Raw genomic sequence first — 21,532 nt, forward strand, 5'->3', positions numbered from 1 at the left:
GCTCCCATTCTTAGTCCGTAATTTTAGGCCACACAATTGCCTTGAGATTAAAAATAAAAAGACAACATGGAAAAAATACTGCTGCATTTGTAATTTGTTAAATATCTGTATCCTACAATGTTGATTTGCGAAAGTTTATCAAAGACTTACTTATAAACTTTTATAAATCAGTTCAGTTCAGTCACTCAGTCTTGTCCGACTCTTTGCGACCCCATGAATTGCAGCATGTCAGGCCTCCCTGTCCATCACCAACTCCTGGAGTTCACCCAAACTCATGTCCATGAGTCGGTGATGCCATCCAGCCATCTCATCCTCTGTTGTCCCCTTCTCCTCCTGCCCCCAATCCCTCCCAGCATCAGTCTTTTCCAATGAGTTAACTCTTCACATGAGGTGGCCAAAGTCTTGTGGAGTTTCAGCTTTAGCATCATTCCTTCCAAAGAACACCCAGGACTGATCTCCTTCAGAATGGACTGGTTGGATCTCCTTGCAGTCCAAGGGACTCTCAAGAGTCTTCTCCAACACCATACTTCAAAAGCATCATTTCTTCGGCGCTCAGCTTTCTTCACAGTCCAACTCTCACATCCATACATGACCACAGGAAAAACCATAGCCTTGACTGGACGGACCTTTGTTGGCAAAGTAATGTCTCTGCTTTTTAGTATGCTATCTAGGTTGGTCATAACTTTTCTTCCAAGGAGTAAGCGTCTTTTAATTTCATGGCTGCAATCACCACCTGCAGTCATTTTGGAGACCAAAAAAATAAAGTCTGACACTGTTTCCACTGTTTCCCCATCTATTTCTATTTTCTTCAATTTAAGTCTGAATTTGGCAATAAGGAGTTCATGATCTGAGCCACAGTCAGCTCCCTGTCTTGTTTTTGCTGACTGTATAGAGCTTCTCCATAATAAGGCTAGATTTTCACAGTGGCTCTCCATCACAGGTGATTCTGCCTCCCATCTATCCCCACCAGGAGAATTCTTGACAATGTCTAGATATATTCCCTGTCAGGACTGTGCTGAGGGGTGCTACTGGCATCTACATAGCAGAGGCTAGGGATATGTTGCTAAACATGCACAAGATAGCACCCCCCTGTCAAGAATGATCCAGTACAAAATATGTCAATAATACCAAAGTTGAGAGACCCTGGGGCTTCCCTGCTGGCTCAGAGAGTAGAGAATCTGCCTGCAATGTGGAAGACCAGGGTGCAATCCCTGGGTTGGAAAGATTTCCTGGAGAAGGGAATGGCTACCCACTCCAGCATCCTTGCCTGGAGAATTTCACAGACAGAGGAGCCTGGTTGGCTACAGTCCACAGGGTCGCAAAGAGTTAGACACAACTAAGTGACTAACACTTTCACTTTAAGAGTCCCTGAATTAAACCAAGCCAATTACTAACCCAAAATTGAGGCATTCACTCATTCAATAATTTTCATTAAGCTTCTCAGACTTCCAAGACAAAACTCTTTTTCAAGTACTGTCAGTTTCTAAATAAATAGGGAGGCTGAAAGATACTTAATATCATCTAATCTACTGCTTTTCAAAATGTTCAGGAAAAGATTTATTTCAAGGGTCACCCTGGCAGTGGATGGAAAGAGCTCAATAAATGCAATAAAAACCACTGCCAAATAAATTGCCTTGTACTGCATACCAGAACCTGAGTGGCAGTGCGAATACAATTTTAGTAATATATTCCAGCATATACTACATTCCGGGACCTCCACTACCATCACATGATTACAGTCTGGCCAGAGAGACTAAACATGCATACAAAATGATAAATATTTACATTAAAAGTGGCCCAAACAAGACTTTAAAAATGTAAAGATGGGGACTTTCCTGGTGTTCCAGTGGTTAAGACTATGCTCTCAAAGCCAGCAACATGGGTTAGGGATCCCTGGTCAGAGAATTAAGATGCCATATGCTGTGAACTGTGATCAAAAACAAAAACTAGAACTGTTTTAAAAAATTTATAGACAAAACATTTAATGGTCAAGCTAATATTTACTAACTCTGTGTGCTGAGCACTGTGCTACCATACTTTACATAGTTAATCCTCAAACAAGTATACAAGTGTAAGTATTAGTGTTATACCCAACGACAAAAGAGAAAACAGGTTTAAAGAAGCTAAGTATTTTGCCCAAGGAGCACCTCAAAATAAATATTCAATGGGACTTCCCTCGTAGTCTAGTGGTTAAAAATCCACCTACCAATGCAGGGGACACGGGTTCGATCCCTGGTCCAAAAAGATCCCACATGTTGCGGAGCCACAGCTAAATCTGTGTGCCACAAAACTGAGCCTACCTGCCCGAGTGCCCATGTCAGCAACAAGAAGCCTGTGCACCAAAACAAAAGAGTAGCCCCTGCTCTGTAGACAAAGCCTGTGTGCAACAATGAAGACCCAGTGCAGCCAAAAATAAAGAATAAACATTCAACAGTTATTACATGCACTCTTAAACACATCCAGGTTTCAAGTTCTTTGTATCATATACTCCTTACAACATCCTCAGATGGTATTTTACAGAGGACAAAACTAGAATGATTACTTAAGTGAATCTGAGTAGCAGTGATGGTGATAGTAGGTATTAGGTTGGTGCAAAAAAGTAATTGCAGTTTCATACCGTGAATTTTAAATCATAACTAGGCTCAAACACATCTTTATTCGTCAAAACAGGGGCCATTAAAATCAACACATTTTTGCCAACAAGAAATAAGTTTGATGATTCCTGTAGTGTAAATATCCATACTTCGGGATTCAATGAACTCTTGGAAAGCATTTTCTGCCTCCTGCTGGTTGTGGAAGAGTTTTCCCTGGAAAAAGTTGTTGAGGTGCTTGAAGAAGTGGTAGTCAGTAGGCGAGAGGTCAGGTGAATATGGTGGAAGAGGCAAAACTTCATGGCCCATTAATATCTTGCAATATTAAAAACTGGCGGAGGAATAAGAAATCTTTTTTTTTACCAGACAATACTAATCTCCCTATATATCATGTAATATTCTTAAGTGAAAAGTATTACGGTTTTTATTTTTTCCCACAGTGGGAAAATTCTCCATTTGCTTATATCAAACACAAGGCTGAAGGTCTTAGGAGATATTTAAGGCCACAAACTCGTAGAAAGAACTGGTTAAGAGCCAAACAGTATCAAAGATATCAAATGTTTGGTTACTTGAACTGCCCCATTATCACCTTCAACTACTTGGTAATGAAAGATTAAATGCATCCAAAAGGTTAGTAAAGTTTCTGAAAAAAGGAACTAGAACAAAAGATAACATAACATTTTCAAACTGACTAGAAATGGATTTTTAAACTTGTGGGATAAAATTACTTGCAATGTGGCTTTTTAGTAATATTGCTACCAATCAAGAATATTTATGGCCTGGCTGGGAGAACAAGAACAGTCTCTGATAAGGAACAGAGCCAGTGTAAGAGATAGAAGATAAAGCCAGAATAGACTCTAAATGCAAACTAAACTGCTGGAATTTTCTCCTGCAAGCAATGGGAAACTATTGGTTTCGGAATTTTAAAAGAATGGGAAACAAAGAAGTTTTCAGAAAGTTCAAATCTTATTTTTTTTTTAACACTGTAACCAGTTGATTAAGAGAAAGGTAAGTAGAGCAGTCAATAGAGACAATGTTTTAATACTTTATGCATGGGAGGATAAAGGAAATAGCAGAAGGAAAAGGGATAATTTCAAACAATGCTTATAATAAAGGATGATCTGACTGGCTTTGGAGACCAGGAACCAAATACAATTCTGTAAAATATTGAGCATGATAGTTGAACCTGGCAGAAATTACAGGACCTTAAAATAGAAAAATTCAGAGAATAAGGTGTTTCTCCCATGGAAAAAAAGGAGAGGGGAGAACTGGAAAGACAATAAGTTGCATTTTAGAAGTATTGCATTTAGAGTGGGAATTCTGTCTTGCTGTTAACTGCTAGACAGGGATTCAAAGGCTAGAAATGAAAATTTGTAAGTGATTTACGTATTCACATCTTACACATTTATTTGTAAAGCTTTTCAGTTTTTATAGTAATTCAAGCACATTATTTCATTTGATCTCAACAGGTGCCCTGAAAGGTGAGCAGGTCAGATATCCCCGTTTTCCAGAAGACATGCAAGCTCTGTAAGCTAAGTTTCAGAGCTAAAAGTTACAGAAGAGGAACTAAAAGCCAGAGAAGTGAACCTTCATGCAGCTCCGGCTCCGTAGTGCTAATGGTCTCTGTAAACCAATACCATCCCAACTACAGGCTTCCTTTAAAAAAAAAAAAATCACATTTACATTGTTCTTTTACCTTTAAAACGATTATGGAAAATTCATCTTTTCTCACTTGACTGCTTCATTTAACTTCACTGTTGCATGTCATCTGGTACCATCACTTCTTGGTAAATGGGTGGGGAACAATGGAAACAGTGACAGACTTTATTTTCTTGGGCTCCAAAATCACTGCAGATGGTGACTGCACCCATGAAATTAAAAGACACTTGCTCCTTGGAAGAAAACTATGACACACCTAGACAGTGTATTAAAAAGGAGACAAATCACTTTGCCGACAAAGCTCCACATAGTCAAAGCTATGGTTTTTCCAGTTGTCATGTACGGATGTGAGAGTTGGACCATAAAGAAGGCTGAGCACTGAAGAATTCATGCTTTTGAACTGTGGTGTTGGAGAAGACTCTTGAGACTCCCCTGGACTGCAAGAAGTCGATTCTAAAGGAAATCAACCCTGAGTATTCACTGGAAGGACTGATGCTGAAGCTGAAGCTTCAATACTTTGGCCACCTGATGCCAGGAGTCGACTCATTAGAAAACACCCTGACTCTGGGAAAGACTGAAGGCAGGAGGAGAAGGGGATGACAGAGGATGAGATGGTTGGATGGTGTCACCGACTCAATGGACATGAGTTTGAGCAAGCTCTGGCAGATAGTGAAGAACAAGGAAGCCTGGCATGCTGCAGTCTATGGGGTCACAAAGAGTCGGACATGACTGAGCAACTGAACAACAACAAATACCAAAAATTTTAAATAAACCTTCACTAACAATTCCTTTTCTGGAAATTTATCCTATAGAGTATGTTAGGAACAATTTGGGTATGTTACTCTACTTTTTCAACTGTAAAATTTTAAAAATCTAAATATAGATTAAGTATTTCCAATGAAAGTCTATCATTCTAATTGAGATGTTATCAGCATAAAATACACACTAGATTTTAAAGATTCAGCACGGGGGGTGGGGGGTGGGGGAATGGGTGTCCCTGGTGGCTCAAATCGTAAAGAACCTGACTGCAAGGCAGGAAGACCCAGGTTTAGTCCCTGGGTTGGAAAGATCCCCTGGAGAAGGGAATGGCCACCCACTCCCATATTCTTGCCTGGAGAATTCCATGGACAGATGAGTCTGGTGGCCTGAGTTGGACACTGGCACAAAGAGTTGGACACAACTTAGTAACTAACACTTTCACACACTTTCATGGGGGAAAAATGAATACAAAACATTTCATTATTTTTTGCATTTAATACATGCAGAGATGGTAATTTTTCAGACACTGTGTTAAACAGAATATACTATTAAGAGAGTCCCCGGTGGTCTAGTGGTTAGAATTCCAGGTGTTAACTGCTGTGGCCCAGGTTCAATCGCTGGTGGAGTACCTGAGATCACACAAGCTGCACAGTGTGGCAAAAAAAGAAAAAAAAAATGGAAGGAAAAAAGAATACCACCTGTTTATTTCAAATTTTTTTAATGTAGCTACTAGAGCATAAAGCCCTATATGAACTGACATGGAACAAAAAAGCAAGTGAATTAATTATCGGTACCTGCATATCACCCAGGGGCTTCCCTGGTGGCTCAGATGGTAAAGAATCTGCCTGCAATGCAGGAGACCCAGGTTTGATCCCTGGGCTGGGAAGATCCCCTGGAGAAGGAAATGGCAACCAACTCCAGTATTCTTGCCTAGAAAATCCCATAGACAGAGGAGCCTAGGGGGCTACAGTCCGTGGGGTTGCAAAGAGTCAGGCACGACTGAGCGACAAACACACACATACATATCATCCCATTTTTATAAATGCACATAAAAATGTTTATACAATTATTCACAAAAAATCCAGAAAAATATATGGAATATTGTTTTCACTTAGTATCTGAAAAATAAGGATAACTTATTTATCAGGTTTTACTTCCTGCACAATTTGGACACCTTACAAAACACTGACAAAAAATGTGTTACTTTTATAATTGGGGGGGGGGGGGAACCACATAGATAATACTTTTTTGAAAGAAAAAGTAGTGACTTTTAAAATTACAACTACCTTCTTAAAGTACAAAACATTAGCAGAAGCACCAAAGCCCTTTCAAGAGTTCTAGAACAATTAGGCAAATAGAAGGAATCAAATTATTATCCCTATGATCCTAAACAAGTTTATAAATAATTCAACAATAAGAATTTATAAATAAATCACTTAAGCAATCGTTAAAACTCTTCAGAAGTCAGGACATCTTCTACCACACAAAAATGAATACATTACATCTGTAATTTAAAAATGAGAGGAAATCAGTTTACCAAAGGAGTAACAGCGTTAAAGAAAAATTCCAAAACAGACTACTAACACTTTATAAAATAGTAAGTCAAGTTCATCTTTCATCATATTAATAATACACAATCACAAACTCAAAGAATCCTAATTACCAAAATCACAGGGTTAAGATTTTGCTTTCTAGATGCCTATTTGTATCCCTATTTTATAAAGATTTTCTCCTTCCCCTTTAATCTTAGGTTGTCAATCCTTTTAGTCAGTTTCCTTCCCTGAAACCCATGTATCACAAGCTGCAGGTCTCTAAAAGTGCATTGTTAAGATACACCAACTTTTGACTTCAAGTGATTTATAGTTTACTAAAGGAAAAAAAAAGACTCCAAAGGTCAGCACATTAGTAGATGATTATCTCTACCCAGATGGTTTATTGGTATGCAATTCAACAACAGGCAATTAAAAAAAAATCTGCATTGTCATTGAAGGAATACCAAATAATCAGTTCAGAATTATCAGAACAAAAAAAAACTGACATAAATAATCCATAGAGAATACTTTCAGGACCAGAAGTTATGTTACCAAAACAGGAAAGGCGAATTTGAGAAGGAAGAAAACTGATGAGGGTACAAATGTCACCAAGTTTAGAATCCACTGAACTTTTAGCACTACAAAATTGCTGACTGAGGATATGAGTAATGTTGTGATTTTGACTAGTCCTAGAAGGCAGTAAAACATAATGAGGACATTATACGAAATAAGAATGAAAGGTCAATCTGAAAGATTATTGTACAGAAATCCTATAGTTATAAAAGGTTACTAAACTACTCATCCATTCAACAGTGTAAGTACTCATTTGGTACAAAAACTTGGGATAGTCACTGGCAAGAAGATTGCTAAGCAGAGTGTCTAAATTTGTAAGGAACTTAAATTCTAGTATGAAAAACAAGTATAAGTGTACAAGCAAACAAACAAAACCTCTACAGAACTTCAATGCTATTTGATAAGTGCTGCACTACAACTGCAAAAAATGCTACAGGAATTACTTGTGGAAGAGCATCCTAAGAAAACTTGTATAAATGGGAAAGAATGTAAGACCCAAGCCATATATGAAAGGCTTCCATTACACAAAAGGAAAAAAGTGAACAAAACACTAATTCAAGCACTCTAACATGAGTAAAATTAAGCAAATGGTTTCTAAACATAAAATTTTAAATCCCCATAATTAAACTCAACTCTAAAAACTTTTTAAAGCCTATTTTAAAGTGTAGTAAAAATGACCTAGTGAAAAATACCCTTGACTAATGCTTGAGAGTCAATAAGAGAAACTAGTAATGCTGAGCAGAACTTGATCTCACTACATACGTAAGCTGTTTATAAATAGAGCAACAAATTGTTTTGCCGCCACTGACTTTCACTATTATTTCAGAGATGACAAAAGCTTTACTTCAACACAAAATTATAATTATCCATCACTGACTCAGCCTATGATAACCAATTCATACAATTCCTACAAAACTGCTTAAATCAAATTATTGATAATCACACATACTATTCAAAATATATTTATGAAAACAATACAGTTGTTAGTCCATGTAAGTATCATAAAACAGGTTTGTATTCTTTCTCTTATTTATGGATAAGAATTTATGAAGTGATTAATATATATACCAGGTACTATGCTAATCATTCTTGATACATCATTTCAATTAATCCTCAAAATAAGACTCTGGGGGGATCTGAATATTCCACTTCAAAAGGTGACATTTTGGCAAAAGGGTTATTTTGAGATAAGGCGATTAGAAAACAGCATACAACACACAAAAAAACTGCCTTTCCCTATCAGACTTAAAAGGCAGGGCATAAATTTTCCTTTTTAAAGGTAACATGAATTTTCATTTCTAATTACCAGAAAGAGGAATCCAATCCTCAGAGCTGACTCTTATCAATGCAGATGACACAGACATAAATCTACATAACAAACCTGACTAAAATAATCTGCATATTCACTAGTTGCTCCCACATATTTACATTCCCACAATTTGCAGGCCCTACAAAGCCTCTTTCCTTTCTTTGTCTTGTCTGTATTCCACAATTTATCGCTCAGACTCACTGCTTCTATGGTTTCCAATTCTTTCCTCTGTAGCCCTCCATATGCATAAGTGACAAACCATTTCTTCTGTTAACTCTGTCTTTTGTCAGTTTAATCTGCAGAGCCCCAGACAAAGCTAGGAGGAAACAGAAAAAGGTTTTTCCTTCCCTCAGTTAATTTCAGTTGCTCAGTCGTGTCCAATTCTTTTTGACCCCATGAACCGCAGCACGCCAGGCCTCCCTGTCCATCACCAACTCCCGGAGTCCACCCAAACCCATGTCCATCGAGTCAGTGATGCCATCCAACCATCTCATCCTTTGTCGTCCCCTTTTCCTCCCGCCCTCAATATTTCCCAGCATCAGGGTCTTGTCAAATGAGTCATCTCTTCACATCATGTGGCCGAAGTATTGGAGTTTCAGCTTCAACATCAGTCCTTCCAATGAACATTTAGGGCTGATTTCCTTTAGGATGGACTGCTTGGATCTCTCAAGAGTCTTCTCCACCACTACAGTTCAAAAGCATCAATTCTTTGGTGCTCAGCTTTCTTTATAGTCCAACTCTCACATCCATACATGACCACTGGAAAAACCATAGCCTTGACTAGACGGACCTTTGTTGGCAAAGTAATGTCTCTGCTTTTGAATATGCTATCTAGGTTGGTCATAACTTTCCTTCCAAGGAGTAAACGTCTTTTAATTTCATGGCTGCAATCACCATCTGCAGTGATTTTGGAGCCCAGAAAAATAAAGTCAGCCACTGTTTCCACTGTTTCTCCATCTACCTGCCATGAAGTGATGGGACCAGATGCCATGATCTTCGTTTTCTGAATGTTGAGCTTTAAGCCTACTTTTTCACTCTCCTCTTTCACTTTCATCAAGAGGCTTTTTAGTTCCTCTTCACTTTCTGCCATAAGGGTGGTGTCATCTGCATATCTGAGGTTATTGATATTTCTCCCGGAAATCTTGATTCCAGCTTGTGCTTCATCCAGCCCAGCATCTCTCATGATGTACTCTGCATAGACGTTAAATAAGCAGGGTGACAATATACAGCCTTGATGTACTCCTTTTCCTATCTGCAACCAGTCTGTTGTTCCATGTCCAGTTCTAACTGTTGCTTCTTGACCTGCATACAGGTTTCCCAAGAGGCAGGTTAGGTGGTCTGGTATTCCCATCTCTTTCAGAATTTTCCAGTTTCTTGTGATCCACACAGTCAAAAGCTTTGGCATAGTCAATAAAGCAGAAATAGGTGTTTTTCTGGAACTCTCTTGCTTTTTCCACGATCCAGTGGATGTTGGCAATTTGATCTCTGGTTCCTCTGCCTTTTCTAAAACCAGCTTGAACATCAGGAAGTTCACGGTTCACATATTGCTGAAGCCTGGCTTGGAGAATTTTGAGCATTACTTTACTAGTGTGTGAGATGAGTGCAATTGTGCGGTAGTTTGAGCATTCTTTGGCATTGCCTATCTTTGAGATCGGGATGAAAACTGACCTTTTCCAGTCCTGTGGCCACTGCTGAGTTTTCCAAATTTGCTAGCATATTGAGTGCAGCACTTTCACAGCATCATCTTTCAGGATCTGAAACAGCTCAACTGGAATTCCATCACCTCCACTAGCTTTGTTCATAGTGATGCTTTCTAAGGCCCACTTGACTTTGCATTCTAGGATGTCTGGCTCTAGGTGATAAACACCATATTGATTATCTGGGTCATGATGATCTTTTCTGTACAGTTCTTCTGTGTATTCTTGCTACCTCTTCTTTATATCTTCTGCTTCTGTTAGGTCCCTACCATTTCTGTCCTTTATTGAGCCTATCTTTGCATGAAATGTTCCCTTGGTATCTCTAATTTCTTGAAGAGATCTCTAATCTTTCCCATTCTATTGTTTTCCTCTATTTCTTTGCACTGATTGCTGAGGAAGGCTTTCTTATCTCTCCTTGCTATTCTTTGGAACTCTGCATTCAAGTGGGTGTATCTTTCCTTTTCTCCTTTGCTTTTCGCTTCCCTTCTTTTCACAGCTATTTGTAAGGCCTCCTCAGACAGCCCTACAACCTCTGAATCAGGCATAAGTACAACCCCCATTCTGCAGAGAAGGAATCAGATTTTCACAGGTTAACCTGCCCAGAGTCACACACAAGTCAAGAAGCACCAATCTGATTCCACAGTATGAGTACTTAATTGGTGCAAGGTTTGTAACTATGATGTCTATCAGAAAAGCCCATAATTCATCCATTCACATTTAATATTTGTAAAGAAAGCTAATTAAGAACGTGTGAAAGTTAGACAATCCCCCCCATCCATCAATAAACACATTTATGGTCAACGCCAAATAAATGAACTGTTCTGAATCTCAAATTCTCTCAGGCTACAGGAGATGACTAGGTTAGAACAGTCTCTGGGATGAAACTTACAAGTAAGGCTAAGGTTTAATATGCAAATGATTAAAAAGTGCAAACTGATACATCCATCTACCATGTGCCATATTAACCAATGAGATATTAAAAAGATGTAGCCCCTACACTTAAGGAGCTTACAATTTACAGGTTCAAAGTTCTCACTTTAATTCAAGTACAATTTAAACACTAAATTAAAGATGTCTTTTCTAAAAAAGATTCTTACCGAAAAGACAGTGTTAAACTAGGTAAATCTAAAAGCAGGCTAAAATACAAAGTAGAAAAATCCAAGGGCTTTGGAGAAAATAAACTGAGTTCAAATACCTGCTATCAGTTACAACAGGAATCAGGATAAAATAATGTCTCTGAGCCTCTATTTGGTCACAAAGTTGTTAATGTATAGAACTATACAAAGGATGATAAACTAAGAGATGGGGCAAGGATACAGTTCTGGGTAGGGTTAGGGGAAAGAAATACTGTGATTCAGCCAAATTAAATACTATTCTCACTATAAAATTTAAATAAAAGGGTAAGGCAGAAAGTATAAGGGTAAGAAATAAAGTATAAAAGATTAAAATATAAAAAGAACACTGTCCCTTTAAGATGCCTAAAAAGAACCACCAAATTTCCTTTCATAAACTCTTAAGGTATCTACTGATTACTTTACTTCTAAGTGAATCATTATATTGAAAAACATCTATAGCTTATTTGCTTATGTGCATAGTCCTCAGATAAATCACCTGGCCAGAGGTTTAACTCTGGGATACATGATAAATTTCCTTGAATGCCCTGATGGTTATATGCAATAATGAAAATGTTCTGTATCTGCATCGTGTAGTAATAACACATCCACACCGGCCATATATGGCTAACAAGCACTTGAAATGTGGCATGGGTAACTGAAGAACTGAACTCTTAATTTTAGTTAATCCAGATTTAAACAGCCACATGTGGCTGGTGGCCACTATACTAGAGAACAGAGCCCCCGAGAAACATGTGTTCACATGCACTTTCATAAACTAAACTAACAGGAACATTCATGGGAACATTTACTCATAATAACCAAAAGTTAGAAACAACTCACCAACAGTAACACAGTTAAATAAACCTTGATATATAATTTTTTAAAAATTATGTCTGCAACACTATAAAAGGAACCTTACAATATATTTGCATATTATTTAAGAAATTCTGTGATTCTGTCCATTTCAAACAACTAATAAATTCTCTTAATCCAACTTAGTCTCTAAGGGACTATCCATACTTACTTCAAAGCCAGGCCTTTGAGGGCAGTGACTTCATCTAATACTTCCTTATATCCCACCCAAAGTCTCCACATTATAAATATTCAGTATTTACCTATAATCTTCTGAATAAACTAGTTATAATGATTACTTGTAGACCAAAGAAAAACCAACTCATACATAAGTATCATACAGATAATATAATCAATGTAAAGCTGAATTTTAAAAATCTGCTTAAAAACAAACTTTTCTTTCACACTAAGTGTAATACACTTGCATTCTAAGTTATAACTGTGATTAAACAATAATATAAAGTTTTCTTAGTAAAATCTGATAAGACTTTGCAACAGCTTCTGCTTAAGCTTGAAGGGAAAAATGGAGAACATGGGACAAGAAAACAATTTCTGGGAGTCCAGAGGCAGGTAATAACAGAGCTAACAAGCCACACAACAGAGCAATGAAATGAGTACTAAAAAGATAACCAATTTGGTACATGAGATCCAACCCCAGTCCTGCCACCAACTACCGGCGCAAAATTAATCCAACAGCCACATATGTGGCATCTCTGCCTCTGATCTGCCAAAAGCACTGATTTTTTTTTTTTTTGAGGAGCGAGGGGAGTTAAAATTTCAAATCCAGCTCTATCTGGACAGAAATTCAGAAAGAAAGAAAAACAACTTTCTGAAGCATCCCTTATGTCCCAAACATTAAACAAAAATGAGCATCTAAATTTAAGTACTTTTAAAAGTACAACCAAATCCTAGCAGAGCGCCCAGTTCAGTTCACTCACAGGAGTCAACTAATTTAAATATATACAATCTTACAGGCACTTCTGAAGCACTCAAAATACAGAAAACCTACTTATTAGGTCATATCAAAATAAGGCATTTTAAGTGACATTATCATGCATTTTTGTGACAATGTAAAATCCTCAAAACAGAAATTATATTTGAACACAAACTCTCAATTTTTTCATGTGAAGTTTCTGATACTACTGTGAAGCCAAACAGTTACAACTTACATGTCCAATAAGCATAATTCAAAAGCTAATTTAGCTAGAAATATAAATACAACCATAATTTCTAATATTTGGACAACTACACACTGTAAAATAACATAAAATGGTGTGGTGGTAGGAGCAAATCTTATTAAGTAACTACCACATGTCAGAATATTTTGCTCAGTACCTTCCATACCCTATTTTATCTTTTTCAATCATCTTCCTAGATGGCCACCTGTTAAAGATAAGGAAAATGAAGGCGTGGCTGGGAATTACAGCACTGAATAACCTTCCAACTCAGCTGATCTTAAAGTCTTTCTGCTACATTACTAAAATTATTTTCATTTTTCCTTCTGACTTTTGCCCAAAATCAAAATAGGCAAACTAAGCCCACAGGCCAAATAAGGTATACCTTGTTTTTATAAACAAAAGTTTTACTGGAACATAGATTCAATTGGCCATCTTTGCACTGTTAACAGCAGAGATGGATACCTGTAACAGAACTGGTACAATCTGGAAAGCCTAAAATATTTACTACCAGGCCGTTTACAGAAATTTGCCAACCCCTGCCTTAAAAGTATCAAAAATGCAAAGAACCTCAGAGGCCTCAAAACTTCAATGTTTAGCGTCTTTGAGACAACTATTAACTTAAGAAAGAAGGAACTTCAAAATTATATGAGAGAAATTGCTTGAAACTTTATGTTTAAAGCATGATAAGCTCAAATTTATAAAAATGATAAAATTAAATAGCTTGATTATGAAGTTACTGAACCCTTGTTAATTGTTTTGAAGGGAAGGTGGTAAGGTATGGGATCTCCGTTTTGGATCTCAGTACCCCGACCAGGGATGGAACCTGTGCCTCCTCCTGCAGGGGGAGTGCAGAGTCCTAGCCTGCCAGGGAATTCCCCATGAAAACTTATTCTTAATAATTAAAGTGTCTTCTGTAGTACGAACTGATGGAGGAAAAACTTCACAATTCACCATGTTAAAACATATTTAATAAACATGTATCCTTTTTACTATGTACCTACATTTTTTCATGAAGAACATGTTGAGGATAGCAAATCAGAGCCTGGTATTTTAAGTAGTTTATACTTAACTTCACACTTTTAATACATTCACTGAATTCCTTACACTTGGATCAAACCAAACATTTATGTGATTACTCAAGGGTCTAGTTGATTTTCTCACGTTGAAGGAGCTTTCTCCACCCTTGCCACCCCTTGTGGTATGTGACATTCCCACTGCTTTCATTCCAAGTAAAAAATCTCCCAATTAAATCATTTTATCTTCATTCAAAATATACTTCACTACTCAAATACACTTAAACAATTTGCTTAAATTAAACCAGAATGAAGAAATGCTTGATTACAGTGTTACAAACATTTTCTTTCTTCATTTAGTAATTTGAAACAGGAGTCCCATAGTGGTAAAGTACAGTCTATAAACTCCAGTACAGATAGATCAAGAAGTCCTACAACGTATGAAATGTACTTAACTGTTAATGAATACCTTGATTTTGATGACTTTATAAACACTTATAAAATCTTATATTCAGTTTCCTTTTTAAGAAAAATGTCAATATCAAAGGAAAAGAACCCCAAATTATTTAGTTTGCAACAACTCTGGAGTTATTCCCAGAAACACACAAGGCTGCATCAAAACTGAAAAATTAATCAGTGTAATTCACTGTATTAACAGATTTTAAAAATTCAAATGGTCACCTCAATAGATGCAGAAAGGCATTTGACAAAATTCAACATCCATTCATGTTTAAAATCGCAAACAAACAACCCCCCTCAAACTCTCAGCAACCTCAGAACAGAAGGAAATTTCCTTAATATGATTTAGAGAATCTAAAAAATGACTTACATCTAGCATTGTATTTTGAAGGTGAGACTGAATGCTCTAAGATTGTGAACAAGGCAAGGATGTTCCCTTTCAACCCTACAAGAAGTCCTAGCCACTGCAAAAAGTCAAGAAAAAAAAGACATACAGGAAAGGAAGGTAGGTTTCTTTATTCATAAATGACATGACTGCCTCCTTAGACAAATTCCAAGATATCTACAGGAAAAAGCTCCTAGAAGTTATAAATGAGTTTAATAAAAACTCAGAATACAAAGGCAACATATAAAAATTTATTGCATTTCTACATACTAGCAATGGTCAACTGGAAAGACAAGGTTTTAAAAATGAGATTTGCAATAGGACTAAAAAACTGAGATACTTAGGTAGAGAACTAATAAAACATTTGCAGGATCTACATGTTGAAAACTATGAAACATTCATGAAATAAATAAAAGACCTAAATAGAGAGAAACATCATGTTCAAGGACTGGAAAACTATTTTGTTAAGATGTCAATTATCAAACTAATCTACAATTTCAAACTCCTCAGTTCAGTTCAGTTGCTCAGTCATGTCCGACTCTTTGTGATCCCATGGACTGCAGCACGCCAGGCCTCCCTGTCCATCACCAACTCCCAGAGTTTACTCAGACTCATGTCCATTGAGTCAGTGATGCCATCCAATCATCTCATTCTCTGTCATCCCCTTCTCCTCTCGCCTTCAGTCTTTCCCAGCATCAGGGTCTTTTCAAATGAGTCAGCTCTCAGGTGTTTCAGCTTCAGCATCAGTCCTTCCAATGAGTATTCAGGACTGATTTCCTTTAGGATGGATTGGTTGGATCTCCTTGCAGTCCAAGGGACTCTCAAGAGTCTTTTCGAACACCACAGTTCAAAAGCATCAACTCTTTGGTGCTCAGCTTTCTTTATGGTCCAACTCTGACATCCACACATGACTACTGGAAAAACCATAGCTTCAACTCGGTGGACCTTTGTTGGCAAAGCAATGTCTCTGCTTTTTAATATGCTGTCTACGTTGGTCATAACTTTTCTTCCAAGGAGCAAGCATCTTTTTATTTCATGGCTGCAGTCACCATCTGCAGTAATTTTGGAGCCCAGAAAAATAAAGTCTGCCACTGTTTCCCCATCTATTTGCCATGAAATGATGGGACCAGATGCCATGATCTTAGTTTTGTGAATGCTGAGTTTTAAGCCAACTTTTTCACTCTCCTCTTTCACTTTCACCAAGAGGCTCTTTAGTTCTTCTTCACTTTCTGCCGTAAGGGTGGTGTTATCTGCATATCTGAGGTTATTGATGTTTCTCACGGCAATCTTGATTCCAGCTTGTGCTTCATCCAGCCCAGCGTTTCTCATGATGTACTCTGCATATGTTAAATAAGCAGAGTGACAATACACAGCCTTGACATACTCCTTTTCCTATTTGGAACCAGTCTGTTGTTCCATGTCCAGTTCTAACTGTTGCTTCCTGACCTGCAAAATCCTAGCAGAATTTATATATATTTATAGCAATAAGCTGATTATAAAATTTAGGCAAAAGTACTAAAATAGCTAAAACAATTCTGAAAAAAAAAAGTTGGAGAACTCACATTACCTGATTTCAACACTTCATTTTAAAGCTATATTAATCAAGACACTGTGATACTGGTAGGGAAAAAAAAAAGCCAAATACAACAATGGAACACAGAGGAGGCTAAAAAGAAACCCACACAAATGTAGTCAAATGGTTTTTGACCAAGAAACAAAGACAATTCAATGGAGAATAGTCTTTTTAACAAACAGACATGGAACAACTGGACAAATGAAGCTCAACTTACAGCTCTACACAAAAAGTAACTCAAAAGTATAGCACAGATCTAAAGGTAAAATATATCATTTACAGAAGACGACATAGGAGAAAATCTTTGTGATCTTGGTTTGGCAAAGAGTTCTTATATACAATACCAAAACTAAGACTCATAAAAGAAAATATTGATACTTTGCACTTAACCAAAATTTAAAACTTCTGTACTTCAAAAGACACTGAGAAGGAAGGAAAAAGCAGGACAGACTGGAAGAAAATCTCTGCAAACCATGTATCTGACAAAGGACTAGAAAAAAATCAGACAATAAGAAAATTCAATTTAGAAATGGAAAAAGATTTGGAACTTGGACACTTCATCAAAGATATGCAGATGGCAAGTAAGCACAGAAGTGATGCTCATCATCAATTTCACGAGAAAAATTCAAATAAAAACCACAATGAAATACTGTTATATATATACCTATTACAATGACTAAAATTAAAAAGAGTGATCATACCAAGTGTTGATGAGGACGTAAAGGAACTAGAATACTCATACACCACTGAGAATATATATAATTCAGCCTCTTTGGAAAATGCATTTTAGAGCGTATAGTTTCCCACACTACTGTGGCAAGTTGCCACAAATTTAGTGGCTTAAAACAACATAAACTTATTATTTTACAGTTCTGTAGGTTAAATATCTGACACAGGTCTCTCTGGGTGAAAATCAAGTTGTTGGCAGAACTCCATTCTTTTCCACGAGGTCTAAAGATTAATCCATTTCCTGGCCTTATCAAGAGACCATATTTCTTAGCTTATGCCCCAAATTCTCCAACCTCAAAACCAAGAACTCTGCATCTCTCTGTCCCTGCTCCCACTGTTACATTTTTCTACCTTCTCTTCCCCTTTTAAGAACCTTTGTGATACTCTAGGCACAGCACCTGGATAACCTCAGGATAAACTCTATTTTAAAGTCAGTTGATTAATGCCAGCTACAACTTTAATTCACTTTTGTCATGTAATCTAATTTATTCACATTTTCCAAGGAGCAGAACATCTTGGGCCACTATTCTACCTAACACATATTTTTAAAGTTAAACATACACTTCCCACATGACCCAGAAATTACACTTGGAGGTGCTTATCCAAGAGAAATGAAGGCTCGTGTTCACATAAAAACTTGCTAACAAAGATTTATAGCAGCTTTATTCATAGTTTAAACAAAAAACTCTAATGTCTTTCAACTGGTAGATGGATAAATTGTGATGCATCCATACACTGGAATACTACATTTAGCAACATAAAGAATTGCTAATATACTCAACATCAAGAAACACTCAAAAGTATTACACTAAATTAAAGAAACCAGACTCAAAAGGCTAAACACTATATAATTCCATTACCTGATATTCTAGAAAAGACAAATTACAGGGAAAGACAATAATCAATATCAGTTGCCAGCAGTTAAAGACTATAAAAGAGCAGCTCAGGTGAATTTCAGGGGCTGGAACTGTTACTGGGTGTCTCAATTTTGGTAGTTGTATAGCTCTATGTATCTGTCAAAATAACTACAACAAAAAGTTAATTTCACTTCACCAAAATTAAAAGTTAAAACCTTTGTGAAAAGAAGGAAAATAATTATATCATTTCTCACCCATCAGACTGGCACAAATTAAAAAATCTGACACCAATCTGGCAATTCTAAATGTGGATAAGGGTGACTCATATACTGTTGGCAGGTCTGTAAATTTTTACAACTTTAGAGTATAATTTGGCAGCTGGCAAAGTTGAAAATGCACATCAACCTATGGCCCAGCAATTCATTCCAGAGAAAACTTTACCAATGTGTTCAAGGAGATACACATACGGATGTTCACTAAACATTGTCTGAAATACTGAAAAACTGAGAATAACCCTTCAGTCAAGGAATGAATTAATTGTGGTTAGTGGTTATTTTAAAAAGAAAAAGAAAAAATGCATAAGGGAAAAAAATCAACTCTGCTGGCTCCATATATGATTTTTCAGAAGAGTTTAACTTATCAGTTTATTTAACAATAGTATATAGTGAAAAGAACACTGTACTGGAATCTGAAGGCAAGCATTTTTAGCATTTAGTTCCAACTCTGCTAACTAATCTATCCGTATACCTCACTTTCCTTTTCTTGGAAAATGAATAGGTTAGACTATACAAAGACTAAAGATTATTTCCAACTCAACAAGGATACTGATATGAAAAATGGGCCAAATTTCTTGTATGTCTGTGACGAGCTTTTTAATCATATAATAATCATTCAGAAAGAGCATATAAACTTCTAAACTCACCCTACTAACTTGGTGGTGGTGGTTTAGTTGCTAAGTCGTGTCCAACTCTTGTGATCCCATGGACTGTAGCCTGCCAGGCAGAGTTCCCGGGATTCTCCCGGCAAGAATATTGGAGTGGGTAGCCATTTCCTTTTCCAGAGGATCTTCCCACCCTAGGAATTAAACCCAGGTCTCCTGCACTCCAGGCAAATTCTTTACCGATTGAGCTATGAGGGAAGTCCTACTACCTTGGGCAACACTCAAGTAAAATTTGCATATCCTTTTGTAGTTTATCATTCTAAAATACGTTAATATTAATGAGTCAATCTTCTCAAATTCAAGTCTCTGTGGCCAAAAGTCAACTACACGGTAAGATTTACTTGACTTTAACAAAGATAAAATGATGTTCTTTCTGTATTTTTTTTTGACTGTTTCATCTACAGAGTTCCTACACTATAATAGCTTCCACCTGCTACAATAGTATAGCAAGCCTTTTAAAACCTGTAACATGCAAATCTACAGAAATCTAGTAAATAGTAGTTTACTATCCAAAGGAGCTTATTTAATAATTTCATTATCCCAATACTTACACTTCAAAGACACCAATGACCAGCATGCCACTTGTTCCTATTGAAGAATTTATTAGGTTATTAATTTCTGGTATAATCCAAAAGCATAATTAGACCACTATCATTAACACGTAACACTTTTGAAAAACACAAATATTAACACCTTTCACCCTGTCATTAAAACCGAAATTTCAAAATGTTTGTTCCAAGGGCTTGCCAAATCTAAATTTTCACAATTCTAAACAAGAACGGAGACAAAACACTACTTCTAAAAACCTCCTCGGTATGAGATTTTAATTTGAACGTCAACTGCCAAGAAAAACCTTTCGACGGAAACTTAAATTCTGAACATATTACCGTATGTCAATCAACTAGACAGAAGGTGAGTTATTATCATTAGGAAGTTACATAATTTGCACCCAAGATTGTTTAAACCCTCTCGTTAAACGCAGCTGACAACAATTTATAGGCTTCCAATTTCAACCTGCAAACTTAAATTACCAGAAACCATGAACGGGATTAGGCTTTTCTTTAAAAATGGTTACGAGGAAGTAAGAATTGTTTATTTGTTTCAAGACTGCAGCGAGGAGCCGAATATCAGCCGCTGAGTCAGGCAGAGAAACGACGACTACATTCCGTCTACCAGAGGAAAGTGTTCTTCGCCCCGCCACGATCCCGGACCCGGCCTGGAGCGAGTCCGGAGAGTTGCGAACCCCGAGGCGCGGCCGCAGAGGGCAGGCGCCTCCCTGCGCCTCGGGCCGGGCGGGCAGGAGACCCGCCGTGGTGGGTCGTTAGCCAGGCAGAGGGAGCGGGCACCGCCAGGCAGCGTTCCTCCGAGGGACAAAGGTTGAGCGGACACCCTCCGCTGCCGGCCGGGCTCCCGCTGCCTGGAGCAGCCCGCGAAGCAGCCCGGGGTCCCGCCCGGGCCCGCGCGTGGGGGAGGGGGTGAGCGCGGCCGCGCCTCCCCCGGCCGCTCGCGGGGACCTGTTGATTAAGACCGCCACACCGAGCCGCCGCCGGTCAGCCTCTTACCTCCGCGCCACGGCGGCCGCCGCTCCTCCCGCCCCGGCCTCCTGTCCACACTGCAGAAACGACAGCTTCCCAGCGGCACTTAAAGTACCGGATAAAGAATCCAGAAACTCCCGATTCCCTACCTCACAATCTTAAATCCCCGCCCCCGCCCCACCGCCAGTCGCCGCCGTCGCCGCCAGTGACTCCACCTCGAGACCGCGCGAGACCGCGCACGCGCTCCCGGGACTCTGGCGCAGTGGGCGCGCCTATCCCAGCCGCTCCTCTGCACGTCTGCCCGCTGTTTGGCAGAGAGGCTCGCGCGATTCGCCCAATCCCGAGCCGGCGCGGAGAACGGGCCCTCTCATTGGTCCGCTCTGCAGCTCCCGAGGGGCCGGCCGCGCGCGCACTCGCGCGCCTCAAGTGGAAAACGCGGGGTGTTTCGGCTTTCAGGCACTAGGGAACTGCTTTTGGCTTGAGCTCACTGGCCAGGTTATGTGAGGACGTGAGGTTTTGCTAAGACGCAGTGGGCGGGCTCACGCTCTACAGACCTTTCTTATCTCCCTGAATGTCCGTCAGCTGCTGAAGAAAATCTGGTTCCCCTTGAAGCTACTCGTCATGTCCTGTGAAGCACGTCACACAGTCTAACATTTGTGTAAAAAAGAACCATGGCATACCTGAACACCTGGATGCGTGTGGTGTGCCACGGAAGAATTCTCTGCTACCATGGAAGACTTCACAAAGCTAGCAGCTAGAACCAAATTCTGAAAACC

The 21,532-nt window shown here is 38.4% G+C and overlaps 1 protein-coding gene across 3 annotated transcripts in view; it reads right to left on the reverse strand.

The window, feature by feature from the left end:
- The window catches only part of MPP5 (membrane palmitoylated protein 5), a 76,847-nt gene extending 55,862 nt beyond the window's left edge, over positions 1 to 20,985 (reverse strand). The window contains exon 1 of one of the 3 annotated variants that reach the window (XM_018054052.1): positions 20,784 to 20,985. The gene's annotated coding sequence lies outside the window, so the exon portion shown is untranslated. Of the gene's footprint in view, positions 1 to 19,772; positions 19,790 to 20,783 lie in introns of those variants that run through there. The other 2 variants (XM_018054054.1, XM_018054053.1) reach the window with 2 other exon arrangements.

The sequence above is a fragment of the Capra hircus genome, chromosome 10 (genome assembly GCF_001704415.2).
Source record: "Capra hircus breed San Clemente chromosome 10, ASM170441v1, whole genome shotgun sequence".
Lineage (NCBI taxonomy): Eukaryota > Metazoa > Chordata > Mammalia > Artiodactyla > Bovidae > Capra > Capra hircus.